The sequence below is a fragment of the Gracilinanus agilis genome, chromosome 6 (assembly GCF_016433145.1).
Source record: "Gracilinanus agilis isolate LMUSP501 chromosome 6, AgileGrace, whole genome shotgun sequence".
NCBI classification, from domain to species: domain Eukaryota; kingdom Metazoa; phylum Chordata; class Mammalia; order Didelphimorphia; family Didelphidae; genus Gracilinanus; species Gracilinanus agilis.
The window spans coordinates 175,701,318-175,714,991 of record NC_058135.1 but is presented as its reverse complement, the minus strand read 5'-3'; positions in this window follow the sequence as shown (position 1 = coordinate 175,714,991).

The following is a 13,674-nucleotide window of genomic DNA, read 5'->3' as shown; positions in this document are numbered from 1 at the left end:
AAAATTTTTTCCTGAGCCTTCCTCTCTATGTTCCCTGGGAACCTCATTCTCTCCCATGGTTCAGTTTTCTTCATGTAGATGACTTTCAGATGTATATGTCAGTCTTTGTGTCTCTTTTGAGCTCTATTTCAGCCCAAGTTCTAGATATAGTAAATCTTTTTCAGTTTGTAAGTTTGTAGCTTTCAAAGTTGTCCTTGCTTGTATGGGCTTCTTTCCGACCTTTCATGGTAGACAATCATTTTCAAATCTACCTCCATTCTCCTCTACTTAGTCATTTTACAATACTTTTCTTTTACTTTTAGGAATCATTACTATCTCCCCAGTTTGATATTATAAAGCCCTTTACAGTGTGTCGTCAACCTACCTCTCTAGGTTTATTATACATTACTCTCATTTACTCACTTTATGTCATTTTTGTATATCATTTGTCATTTATATCTTGATCTCTACAACTAGTATTGAGCCATTGCCACATGGTAAGTTCTTAGCAAATACTTAGTGGTTGATTAATAAATAAACACGAATGCTTTCTTATAGAAAATTTATTACTTTATTACAGGGGCAGAGCATTGACTTTTTATATGTATATAGAAAGACATTTAAGTCAAGTGGGTCAATCAATAGAAAGTTTTTTGTTTTACTACATTTTTCTTTTGTTCCTCTTTTTCTTTGTAAAGATATTTTATTTTACTGATTACATGTAATAATAATTTCCCACCTACATTTTCTGAAGTTAAATGATGTCTCCTTTTCCTTCTCTCTTTCTCCAGCTGATAAGCAATTTCATCTGGGTTATATATATATATATATAGTCACTCAAAACTTATTTCCATATCATTCATTTTTTGTAAGAAAATACTTATGTAAAATCAAAATCCCAAAATAAAACCATAAATTAACTAAAGTGAAAAATCATGTATTTTGATCTACATTCTGACTCCAACAGTTCTTTCTCTGGAGGTGAATAGCATTCTTTGTCATAAGTCCCTCAGAAGTGTCCTGGATCATTGTAGTGCTGAAAGTAGCTAAGTCTTTCACATTTGATCATTCCACAATTCAATAGAGAATTTTCAAATCTCTCAAAAGTTACAAAAGAGGACATTAAGTCATAATATTTCTTAGTCACTTAGGGAGTTCCTCCTTCCCCAACTTATTTATTCATCCATTACCCTTTACCTTCCATTGTATGCAGAGGGTGGAAATCAAACCCATTCTGCTCCTTATAAGTCCATAAATAGAACCCTATAGCCATCTACTTCTGGTGTGCAAAAATTTTTTTTAAACAAATACTGATATCTTTTTGATTTATTACTATGTTTCTTTCTTCCCTAATCCTCTCCCACCTACTTCACAAACATTACAATAAAAAATAAATAGGGGGGGGTTCGTTAATTAACATACCGAATCTGTTTCCTATTTCCCATTTCTCCTTAAAAATTATATACATACCTTATTTATTGTAGATCAGTGAAAATTTCCAGTATTACATTGTTGTGTGTCTTTCCTTAGACTGTAATCCTCTCAGGGCAGTGGCTTTGTGTGGTTTTTGATCATAGTGTGTTGTTATAACTTTAAAAAGAAAAGAAAAAAATAGGGAGAAAACATTCAGAAAAAACCAACGATATTAAAAAGACAAAGAAGTAGGTGATGATATCTTCATATCTCTTCTTTTAGGGGCCAAACTTAAGTCATTATTATTTTTCTGTATTCCATTTTAATCATTTGTTACATCTATTTACATTGTTGTAATTATGTATATTTTTTCTCATTCTGCTTACTTTACATTAGTTCCTTTTAAGGCTCTCGATGTTTTCCTATATTCATTTCTGGAATGTTTTTCAGATTATCAAAATCATAAAATGTTATTGCCATATTTATGTGAATTGGAGTAAAATGTTTAAAATGCTAGGCACCCAGATAAAAGTGCTATGTGTCTGGGCAACATGTTTATCTTGACCTTCTGTACCTATTCTGTTTTCCTCTTTTTTTTGTCCCCTTCCCTCCTTTTTTTTCAGCAATTCTATATTCACGACTGCATATGTATGGAAGGATAAACAATATGAAACCTTGACATATTTGTCTTAACTTTAAGGAAATTGGAACCCAACATAAATTGGGGTTGATATTAGCATTACAGAATTACATTACAGAAGAATTCTTCATTTTAATAAAGGTATTAACAGGATTCTTTTAATAATAACATGTGATTAGTAAATTTAAAATGAGATTTGATTTGTGTATATGTATTTTAATCTTTGAATAGTTTTGTTCAGTGGTCACCATAAGTTAATGAAATTCTGGTTTCTTATTTTTTCATAGCAAGAATTGACACTATGCTTCGTAAAACAATCAACTGTAGTGATTTCAAGCCTCAACCTTGGTTTCAGCAGGGTGATATCAGTTGCATACAAAGGGTAAGTGTTCTATTGTTATTTTTAGTTCTTCATATTGACTTTTAGGCATTTTTGTTTTAATTTTTAAAAATAATTTTAGCGATTCTGATTTCTTATTAGAAAGAGAATTTAATAATTCCGGTCCTATTTTTGGCGTTATTCCTATAATATAATTTGGGATAATATGAAATGTGCTGCTCTGGGGACTCAGAGCCATCTTTTGATCTTGGCCCTTTTGACCAACTGTGCCCATTAATTTTCTCACTTGGTCTCCCTTGGTGAAATTAAATATTTATGGACATTTACTATGTGCCAGGTGCTATTGAGGTAATAAGTAGAAGATAAAAGTCATGTCCTCAAGGAGTTTACATTAGTTAGCTATTGTAGAGACCTGAAAGATCTGCTTACAAAGTCATTGTGGGTCCCAAGATGGGGTGGGAGAGGTGATGAGTAGAGATGGGATCAGGAGGGCCATGACAGGTTGGTCACAACCAACAACAGTCAAGACTAAAGTTTATTGATCACAGCTATTATTCTATATAGAGAGACTGTTACAGACTGAAGGATCAGGTAAACTTTTCACATACACAATGGAAAGTAATGATTTACAAGTTTGGTACAAAGGATTTGGTTTACTTCCTCAAATTTAGACAGAGTTTTCTATAGGCTAATAAATTAGTATGCCAATATGTAACCATCTAACCCAGGTTCCCAGAGAATGCTTGCTTTAGTAGGTTTTTGTAAGAACAGCTAGCTACAGCAAGGTAGAGTGGGGAGAGGTTTGAAGTTTCAGGTGAGGCATTTGTTATATGTCTGACTTTAGCTGAGCTATGGCCTCAGTGTTTCTGAGGGTCTGCTTTCTCCATAGCTTTGCTGAATGGAGTTAGGCCTTGCCATCAATTGCTCCTTTTTTACTTAAACAAATGAAGCTGAATTAAGTAAATGCTTGATATCAATTTTTTACTATCTGAGGTAGTAATAGAGTATAGATGTTTGGGTCTGACTACTAGGGACCTGGAGTATATACTGGAAGAATGACAAGAAAAAGGGTTGTGGAAGGGTAATGATAGCATCAGTTATGGATGCAATGGATAGAACTCTTTGGAATAGTGGGCTGGGGTTAAAACAAAAGGTAAAACAGCCACTTATTAACATAAAATTGGGTAGATATTTTTTGGAGAAGTGGCTTAGTTTTAAGATTGATCAGTCCTGGGGAGTCTTGCCATGTCCAGGAATCGTTCTGCTACATGAACTGTTCTTTTGGCTTGTCCCCAAGTCATGAATTTCATGGCTTGGGTCTTCAGGGTGGTCATTTGTGTTCTCCATACTCCATTGTTCCTGAGAGTCCTCTGATGCATCTGTCTTGATGGACTGGGTATAATTTGAGGACTTTTCATTTCCTGTGTAAAGAAAAGCAAAACCTTGACCCCCATATTATAATTCTGTAAAATATTGATAGGTTTGGGTTGGGTAATGCTCTTTTCAAATGCAGTATAGTATAAATATAGTGTAGTAGTCCTTTTTTTTTTTTTTTTAAATAAATGATTACCAATTTTTTCTAGTAATTTTCCAGTCTATTTTGAGTTTCAACACACTGACAATGCTTAAACTATTTGGCATTTCTTCCCAATTCATACAGAAAAAGGGTTAATAATTTTGCCGGGAGTTAAATTTTTACTAGCATTATCTTAACAAATGATGGTTGTATAACAGGAGCTGGGGAGTGGGTCGCAAAACTTCTCAGATGGCTTCTGTAAGGAATAAAATTTAGGTATTATAGATATATATTAAAATATGTGGCCGCCAGGAATCAACAATTTAGGTTGATTCCGTAATTAAATCAGACCCAAGTCAGCATCGGGTTGAAGAGTTTATTTACAATCGGTAGGTAAAAGTAGGAATAAAGAGAAAAGTAGAGGCTAGTCCAGCCTGGACTGAGAGAGAAGAAGGTTATAAAGCTTAATAATGAAGCTGTAAGCCACAGGGCCCAACAGCCAGATAGGCAGAGTTTAGAATTGGCCCAGCTAGGCCAAGGAAGCCAGCCTAACTTACCCACGTGACAATATAGAGCGTAATCTGTCTGTGGTCTCAGGAGATGCTTCTTCTTCCAGTTCGAGACGGCAACTGCCCCCACAGGAAGTTCACTAACTTACTTAAAGAGATCGTGTCTTTCATCACTTCCTGTGGTCCACCTCTAATTCAAATGGACAAATGGCAGTTTCTACATTGATTTGGACTGCCCAAAGGGCAGTCCCTTATTCTTGATTTGTTACTTATTGTCACGTGTGGGTAACTCCCCACTAAGGGAGGTTAGGGTGACATCATTAGCATGCCTGGGTTGAGTAGATTTTTGACTATTAATGGGATCGAGCTAATTCTATTTACACACTTCTTACTACCTTACAAGTTTGCAAAGAAAATATCTGTTCTTAAACTTCTACCTTATTACAAATCAGTTCGCCTACTCTAAGTGTTTCGTCGACAGAGAATCATTTTTCTGCCTTTGTTAGTGATATGGAAGAGAACCAACATTATCCTAATACATAACATAATATCTTTTGTACCTTGTCATAACCAGTTTACCTTAAACTTTTAGTTTACAGTACAAATCATATATCATTGCAAGTAAACATGATCAATTTTTAACAAATTGCTTTTAAACATGTTTACATTTAAACACATTTTCAGTTTTTTCAGAATCATGCTTGCACAAAGTACATGTTTTAGTAACACTCAATATATAACAATTTTGTCAAAAATCCAATACTTGAGACATGTTAATTGGAGTTTCATCTAAAGTTATTATTGAAATAGTTTTTGAATCTAATTTCTTTAAATATTTGGAAATGTTTACTGTACAATTTTTATTTGGTATAAAGATACATTCTAGATTTTTTTCCATAAAATTTTATAAACTTGCATTTTCGATATTTTCCAATAGGTATTTAAGTAATTTATTCAATTGCTATTGTTTATTTAAATTTTTCTCTATTATATATATACCATTTTAAAAAACCTTAATATTTAGTAAGCAACTAACAAAGCACTTATTAGAACTTTTGCTGCTCATCTGCTTCAAGACAAAAAACTTTTTTTCATCAGGCTGGCTATTAAATATATTCAATCAATTCTCAAATTCATTCTATAACAAGCATTTTTACTAAGTCTAAGCATTCAAATCTGTAATCATTAAACATTACAAGTCCTAATAAGTAATTTTTTCACTAGACACTATACATTCTTAAATTTAGCTAAAATTTGATTTTTAACTGGTAATTAATTATCACAATGAATGAAATTATATTGTACCATCAGTACATATTCAAACCATTAGCAAATTTTTAAAGTTATATATCAATCTTTAATGTTAAATTTAATTGAAAATCAGATCAAATTGTGGGCCAATTGTGGGATCAAATCTCTCCCCCCCCCCTTTTTTTTTTATCTTTTCTAATTCCTTTCCTCGGTGACCTATCCAAGAAAAGGGAGAAGAAAAAATGCTGAACATATATTTTTGCCTTTGTTTTCTGTTAATATTATGTAATTGTGGGATGAAATTATCCATTTCTTGTCTTTATCATTCTACCTTTCCCCTCCTTGTGGCCGTCAAGGAAGGGGAAGGAAGAAATGTTTGACATTTTTGTATATTTGTCCTTTTTGTGTAATCAATTAAATTATTTTAGAGTTTAAGAGACCCCAAAATTCACAAAAATGTTGTTTTTTATATTTTCCAAACAACCTCTGTCTGCTTTCTCCATTCTTCCAGAACAAATGAAGAAGGGAGAGGGAGGGGGTTGCCTCCTTTATCTGAGGCTTGTTTTCCCAAAATTTAAAACAGTGAGCACAACAGACTCACAACACAGACAACATAAATTTACAAGACAAACATAAAATACAAGTCTTGACTAGGGTATTTTGTCACATTTCTGTATAATAGTTTCAGTTAGAAGTCTTATTTTTGATTTATTTCCCCAGAGCATGATTCAGTGGGGTCTTAAAAGTTGTGGCTGCGGGGCAGCTGGGTAGCTCAGTGGAGTGAGAGTCAGGCCTAGAGACAGGAGGTCCTAGGTTCAAACCTGGCCTCAGTCACTTCCCAGCTGTGTGACCCTGGGCAAGTCACTTGACCCCCATTGCCCACCCTTACCACTCTTCCACCTATGAGACAATACACCGAAAGTACAAGGGTTTAAAAAAAAAAAGTTGTGGCTGCGTGAGCATTTTTCATAAATTAGATTTTTCATAAATTAGATGTCCAGGTAAAGCAGTGTGTCATCTGATATGACCTACAAAAATAGGAGGATGTTGTCGAACTAGCTCTTGCAAAGTCTTGAATCGCTGGAATAAAAAGTCATTAATCTGTGAAGTAATTAAAGCTGTCTTGGTGCATTGGAGTGTGTGATATACATAATGGCTCTCAACATAGAGGTTAAGGGATTCATAGGGGAACAAAGTGAAAAGTAAAATGACTGCTAAAGCCCATTGAGTGAAAGAATAATTTGTAATTTGGGAATAAGTTTGATCCTGTGAAAGTATTGCTATTTTTCTATTAGAGAATCCATCTTTGAATGCTCCATGGATGGTGGGTGGGAGCTTATCAATAAAAATAATGATTCTCTTTTTTCCCTTGCTTATTAACTTTGCTACTAATTGATAATATGGAGTAATGGACTTATGAGGTATGGACAGCAGTGGGGGTGTTTTGTGTTGGTAACATTAGAAGTCCTGTTCTGATGGGTATTCACTGCCTAAAAATTATTTGCACTTTTTCTGGGGCTATTAGGGAGATAGAGTAGTCAGGGCAGAAGCAAGAAAGATTAATTTGAACAGGCTTTTTACATTTCAGGAGCTAGTTAGAAAAAGGGTTAATCTCGCAAGTAGCTAAGTTTGACATTGCTAAATTATTTCTTTTCACGCTTCGACAGACTCTAGCTATATGGAGAGTCTGAAAGCTTTTCTAAGTTTATTTCCTAATCAACATACGCACTAATGAGAAATTGAGGGATTTTTGAGACAGCATCAGAAAGGGGAAGAAACTGAACTTCAGAAAGAGCTTGATTTAACTAGTTGCAGGACTTGTTGGGCTTTAAGTGTTATAGTTTTTAAATGTTCTGTGGTATTACTAAATGGAACCTTTCCAAAAACTGTGGGCAGAACTAGTTTTTCTGGCTTGAGGAAAGGAATGTGGAGTAGCTAGCCACTTGGGGGGGGGTGGTAGTGGTGGTGGTGGTGGTGGTGGTGGTTATGGAAAGGGTTTTGTCCTTTTGAATTGGCCTTTTCTGAGAGAGAAAAAACTGCCTTGTCTTTGGATTTTAAGTCTCCTTGCTTGAATTCAATATTCTTATTTCTCAGAGGAGCCTAATCTAACGTCATTGTTGGGTACAAAGAAGATGTTTTTGTAATCTTAGTTCTAACAGCTGGCATAGGAACAGAAGGATTATTAGGACAGGGGTCTAAACAATCCTTTATCAATTTTCACAGTAAAAGTGTGCAGCAGAGACTGCTGTATAGTAATCTCTATTCTTATCTCCCACTTTTTGCCAAGCTTCCAGATTTACAAAACCTTCTCTGGGGAGCTAAGGACAGATGTTTACAACCTGATCAAAAATTTTTTTAACTGGGACATAAAGTTAGCATTGTCTTTAACCTATAACATAGATGTCAGTATTTATTTAAACATTTCTCTCTCCTTTGAACTATTTTGTCCCAAGATATTTTTATTTTTGACTTGCCCCCTTGCCCTAAAAATATGCCTTCTGTCAAATAGAAGGGAATGGTCTCTCCTACCTGAAACTCCTTGATGTGCCATCTGAGAATCCACGTTGGGTGCCACCTGTAGAGACCTGAAAGATCTGCTTACAAAGTCCCAAGATGGGGTGGGAGAGGTGATGAATAGAGATGGGATCAGGAGGGCCATGACAGGGTGGTCACAAGTCAAGACAAAGTTTATTGATCACAGCTATTATTCTATAGAGAGACTGTTACAGACTGAAGGATCAGGTAAACTTTTCACATACACAGTGGAAAGTAATGATTTACAAGTTTGGTACAAAGGATTTGGTTTACTTCCTCAAATCTAGACAGAGTTTTCTATAGGCTAATAAATTAGTATGTCAATATGTAACCATCTAACCCAGGTTCCCAGAGAATGCTTGCTTCGGTAGGTTTTTGTAAGAACAGCCAGTTACAGCGAGGGAGAGTGAGGCATGGGCTACATGTCTGACTTTAGCTGAGCTATGGCCTCAGTGTTTCTGAGGGTCTGCTTTCTCCATAGCTTTGCTGAATGGAGTTAGGCCTTGCCATCAAGCTATAATATAGCTGTGAAAAGATAATAAGATAACAAATGATCAATGCCAGATTAGCACTAAAGGTAATGAGTGCTATCCCTGTTTGAGGCAAAAAGAGAAATGAGTTATAATTGAGGTAGTTACCAAAGGGAAATTGTGAGATTTGAACTGACCTTTGAATGTGAAGGTACAGGAGAAGATCCTCCAGGAATAAAACTTAAAGCCAGGTAGAAGGGAAAGCCAAGGCCAGGCCACATCATGAAGAGTGATAAACCAGGTTGGGTTTAAAGATCCCTTTAAGAAGTTCATCCTGTGGTCCTCAACCGATAATGCATGGGCCCTGTGGGAGAAGGCTGTATGTTTTACATCTCAATTATACCCTTGTAGATGCTCCAGTAAGGAAAGATGGGAAACAGCAAGTTAAGAGGGCAGTTGGATGTGGGCAAATGGAGGGAGCACCAGTGATGCTTTGGGGAAACCAATCAACTTAGGGAAATAATACCTTCTAGAAGCCTTGTCACTCAATTGAGTTTGCAGCTTATATATGTCTAGATTGAAGTATTTATATGATAGCTCCAAAGGGCCTTTTTGAGCTTTCACTTTTTGTTTGGGAAAAATCTCATCTCTTATGTTGGTCAGGAAGCAGAATGTGATCTGTTATCTTCTATTTCATATCTACAGTTTTAGGTTTTTGAGCATTATAATTAGTTGATGGGATAAAAGAAGGAGAAAGAATTGGGGAGGGATCTAACTGAACTTAAGCCCTCTCATTTCCTGAATCAAAAGCCCATGCTCCTTTATTTTCTTTCCTCATGATGGTGAACCTATGACACAGGTGCCATAAAGGGCATACAGAGCCCTGTCTGTGGGCATGCCTGCAGTTACCCGCCAGAGAACCTTACTAGAAAGTCAGAGAGACTTGGCAGAGCTGTTCCCCTTCCCTTTTCCATGCACCCAAGGACATGGCTCACTTCCCCTTTGCCCCTTTGCCTAGCAGCCCAATAGGAGCGCTTCCTCCCTCCCCTGTCTGGGGGTGGGAGGGTGATATTGGGAGAGGTGCCACACTCAGTATCTGGGGGGGAGGGCATTCTGGAGGTGGGGTGGAGGCGGAGTCTGGCACTCCATCTCTAAAAGGTTCACCATCACGGTTCTGTGCTATAATAGGCCAATGCAATATTTACATAGTCTTTCCTAGAGCCTATAGAATTCTTAAAAAAAAAAAAATCTGAGGTTTATCCTGGACATTTGATAACCTTAAAGATTTCTGGAGGTTCTACCTTTAGGTAAGTGAAGGAACAAGTTCTGCTTTGCAACAGAATTCCGTATTTTCATTACTAAGGAAAAAGTAGAAAAGCAAAATGTTGCAAATGCAAACATTTTCTTGAATCTGAACCCTTCAATTTAGACCTATATGTGAATAAAAATTAGTGTAAAACAAAGAACACTGCTCTAAAGTTTTTATTGGAAACAAAATTATATACTTGAAAAAAGTTACTTCTAAATGTATTGGGAAGCAAGATAAGGAGGTAGATTTTAAGGATCAAACTGGCATTTAATTTATTATAATAACTTTTTTTGGAGGGGAAATGGTTTCCTTGCTCTGTAGCAGCAGCTAAGAAAGAGTGTGAAGAGTCCTTTTTTCTGCCTGTTGTGATACTTTTAGGAATATAAGTGCTGAGGAAAGCCAGAGTATAGATGTACCTGAAGCATTCCTAATTATACTTTTGTATTTGTTAGTTTTGAATTTGAAGTGATATAGAGGAAGGACTGCAGGATATTAAATTAAAGGACCTGTGTTTGAATTCTGGTTTTCCCACTTAGCACTCATGTGATGAGTTTAGGTAGGCTCTAACATGAGCCAACTACAGCTCAGACCCAGTCTTTAGAGGAGATTGTTAAATTTTTGGAGTAGGCATTTATACCTCAGAAGTCAGTAGTTTATGGGGGGCAGCTAAGTGGTTTAGTAGATTGAGATTACTAAACCCAGAGACAGGTGATCCTGCATTCAAATTCGGCCTCAAACACTTCCTACTTGTATGAACCTGGACAAATCACTTAACCCCCATTCCCTATCCCAAGAAGACAGTATTGATTCTAAGAGAAAAATAGGGGTTAAAAAAACTACAAACCAGTCTACAAATCTGGGCTTGGTTTATTGTTTTGTTGATTGTCTAGACTTCAGAACTTAGTAGACAAAATGTTACTAATGCAGATACATTTAAGTATTTACCAGAATACTCCTGGGTTGGGCCTGGATAGCCTGTAAGTTTCCTAGTTCTAAAACTATGATTCTAGGCTTTAAAAAAAAGTATTGCAAGTTTAGGTGTAGACTATTGAGTTGTAGGTAGGTTTGTTTGGAAGGCAACTAAATAGGTAAAAATTCATAGCAAGTGAAAAAAGTTATTGGCAATTATGTTTAGTTCGTGGTAAACATTATTCGGAACACTTGTTTTTTTAGTGATACACAATCCATACCTAAATTAAAGAATAAATGAAATGTGAATTTTATTTTCTTGTTTTTGTTTTCCTCTGAAAGATTATCAGAGAAGCGTGTATTCAGACTTTACTTCTCTAATTTTACTGGAGAATCAAGGAAGAGATTTTTTTCCTGCATATTTTAACAACTGAGGCAGTCATATGAAAACTAAATATCTTGCATTTGGACGTTTTCGCTTTCTTGAAATGCTGGTTTTGTCATTTCAGCCAACCTTTGAGGTAGGTAGGACATTGTCTCTGTTTAACAGATGAGGAAACTTGAGGCAAGAAATGTTAAGTGATTGGCTTAGGTTAGAGAAATAGCTGAGTTGGGAGCTAGACATATATAGCTTGAGGTTTTTTTCAATTAAATTGTGCTGTTTATTGATAATATCTATAATATATACAAATGTTGAACTATAGTAATTTTCTTGATCTTTTTATTTAGGTTGCTGAAAGCCTTACCTATTTACTATTGTTTTTTAATTGAATTAGAGAGGAATTCATGTTGACATTTTTACAGTCAAGACATAAATGTCTTCTCCCAAATTGTTCTTTGTGGAACAATAAAGAATGAGCCTTACATTCAGGGAAACATTATAATATATTAGTTAAAATAATATCTAATTATATGAAGGCTACACAAACATATATGCATAGTGCACATAGTCTTAGGTGCATATGTACATCCATTTTCTTATAATAATTGCTTCTAGATGAAGTTTAGAAAAGTTTGGGCAGAGAAGCTTTGTTTGAAAAAAGGAAATTTGCTTTTAGAGTTAGTTATATTTTTTGACATATTTTCACTGAATTGAATTATGTTATGGTAATAGACTATTATTATGTAAGTAAATAAAGGAAACTACTTTGAAGAAAAAGAATCTTTTTTAAGAAATCGCTGTCACTTGCATAATATTCTTTCCTTTTAACAGAAAAGTTCAGTTAAGCAAGCTACATTGACCACTACTGATTAGTATATGTCTCTTTCTACAAGTAGCTACTGCTTGAGGTTTAGTGTATAATGTAAATTTTTAGTATCTTGCTAGTTTTACTTGCTTTTTCAACATATTCTTTTCACTTGAATTTCTTGAAAAATTTTTAGTACAATTTTAGAACACTTGTGTGGCCAGCATATACATTTTGGAATTGCTACCTTTATATGTGTTTTAAAATGTATATATGTATTATATACATATATATATATTTTTCCCCCCCAGTGGAAATCCTTTAAAAATTTTTTTTTTAACTCTTACCTTCTGTCTTAGAATCAATGCTAGGTATTGAGGGTGTGGGGGAGAGTAGCTGGATGGCTCAATGGATTGAGAGCCAGGCCCAGAGATGGGAGGTCCTGGGTTCAAATTTGGCCCCAGACACTTCCTAGTTGTGTGACCCTGGGCAAGTCACTTACCCTCCATTGCCAAGCCCTTACTGCCCTTTTGCCTTAGAACGGATACACAGTATTGATTCTAAGAAGGAAAGTAAGGTTTAAAAAAAAATACTAGGTATTGGCTCCAAAGCAGAATAGTAGTAAGGGATAGGTAATTGGGGTTGGGTTGAGTGACTTGCCTAGAGTTATGGAGCTTGGAAGTATCTGAGATCAAATTTGAACCCAGGACATCCTGTTTCTAGGCCTAGCTCTCTCCTTACTGAGCCTTACAGTGCTTTATCTATCATCAATCCTATGTGATTGAGTTCTGCTATTAGTTACTACACTCATCCAAGTTCTGACATCTTTCAGTATTGTTTTCCTTTATAGTAGTCCTGTGAATTGTTCTGATTTTACTCTGTATCATTTTGATACAAGTTTCCTCAAATTTCTTGGAAAATCTTCCTATTTTTCATTTTGTATAACACACTAGTGATACTCTGTTATATTCATATACTATTTTTTCATCTATCACATAATCAGTGGAAATCCACTTGGTTTCCAGTTCTTTACTACAACAAAAATACTGGCATAAATATTTTTGTATATATGGGACTTTTCCTCCTTAAGGTATGTCTGTGGTGATGGTATCACTGGATCTTAGTATATATTTAACTACTTAGTCATTTTTCTAAGGTTGGCATGATTTTCATCAGAAGTACATTGTTGTCTCTATCTTTCCATTCATTAACTCTCTACTAGTTGCCATTTTTGTCTTTTGTCATCTTTTGATACTTTCTAGCTATTTTAATATGCAATTTTCTTAAATGATTTAGAGCCTTCTTTCATATTGATAGCTCACATTTCTTTAAAAAAAATGCTAGGTCATGTTTTTGAACATTTATCCATTGGAGATTATGGTTCTTGTTTTAAAAGGGATCTCAATTGCTTCTTACGGGTGTAAATGTTAAATGAAAAACCCTTGAAATAAAGTTACAGTCATTCAATCTGAGTAATTCTGCCTTTTCTTTTTTTCAATATGCCTTAGACCCTGTTACTATTGGATTATGCAAGCTATTTGGCCCTGTTTCCTCTGAGATATGACTTAAATATCATTCAACTTGAATAAGAAAGGACCTGATTTTTAGAAAGCAGA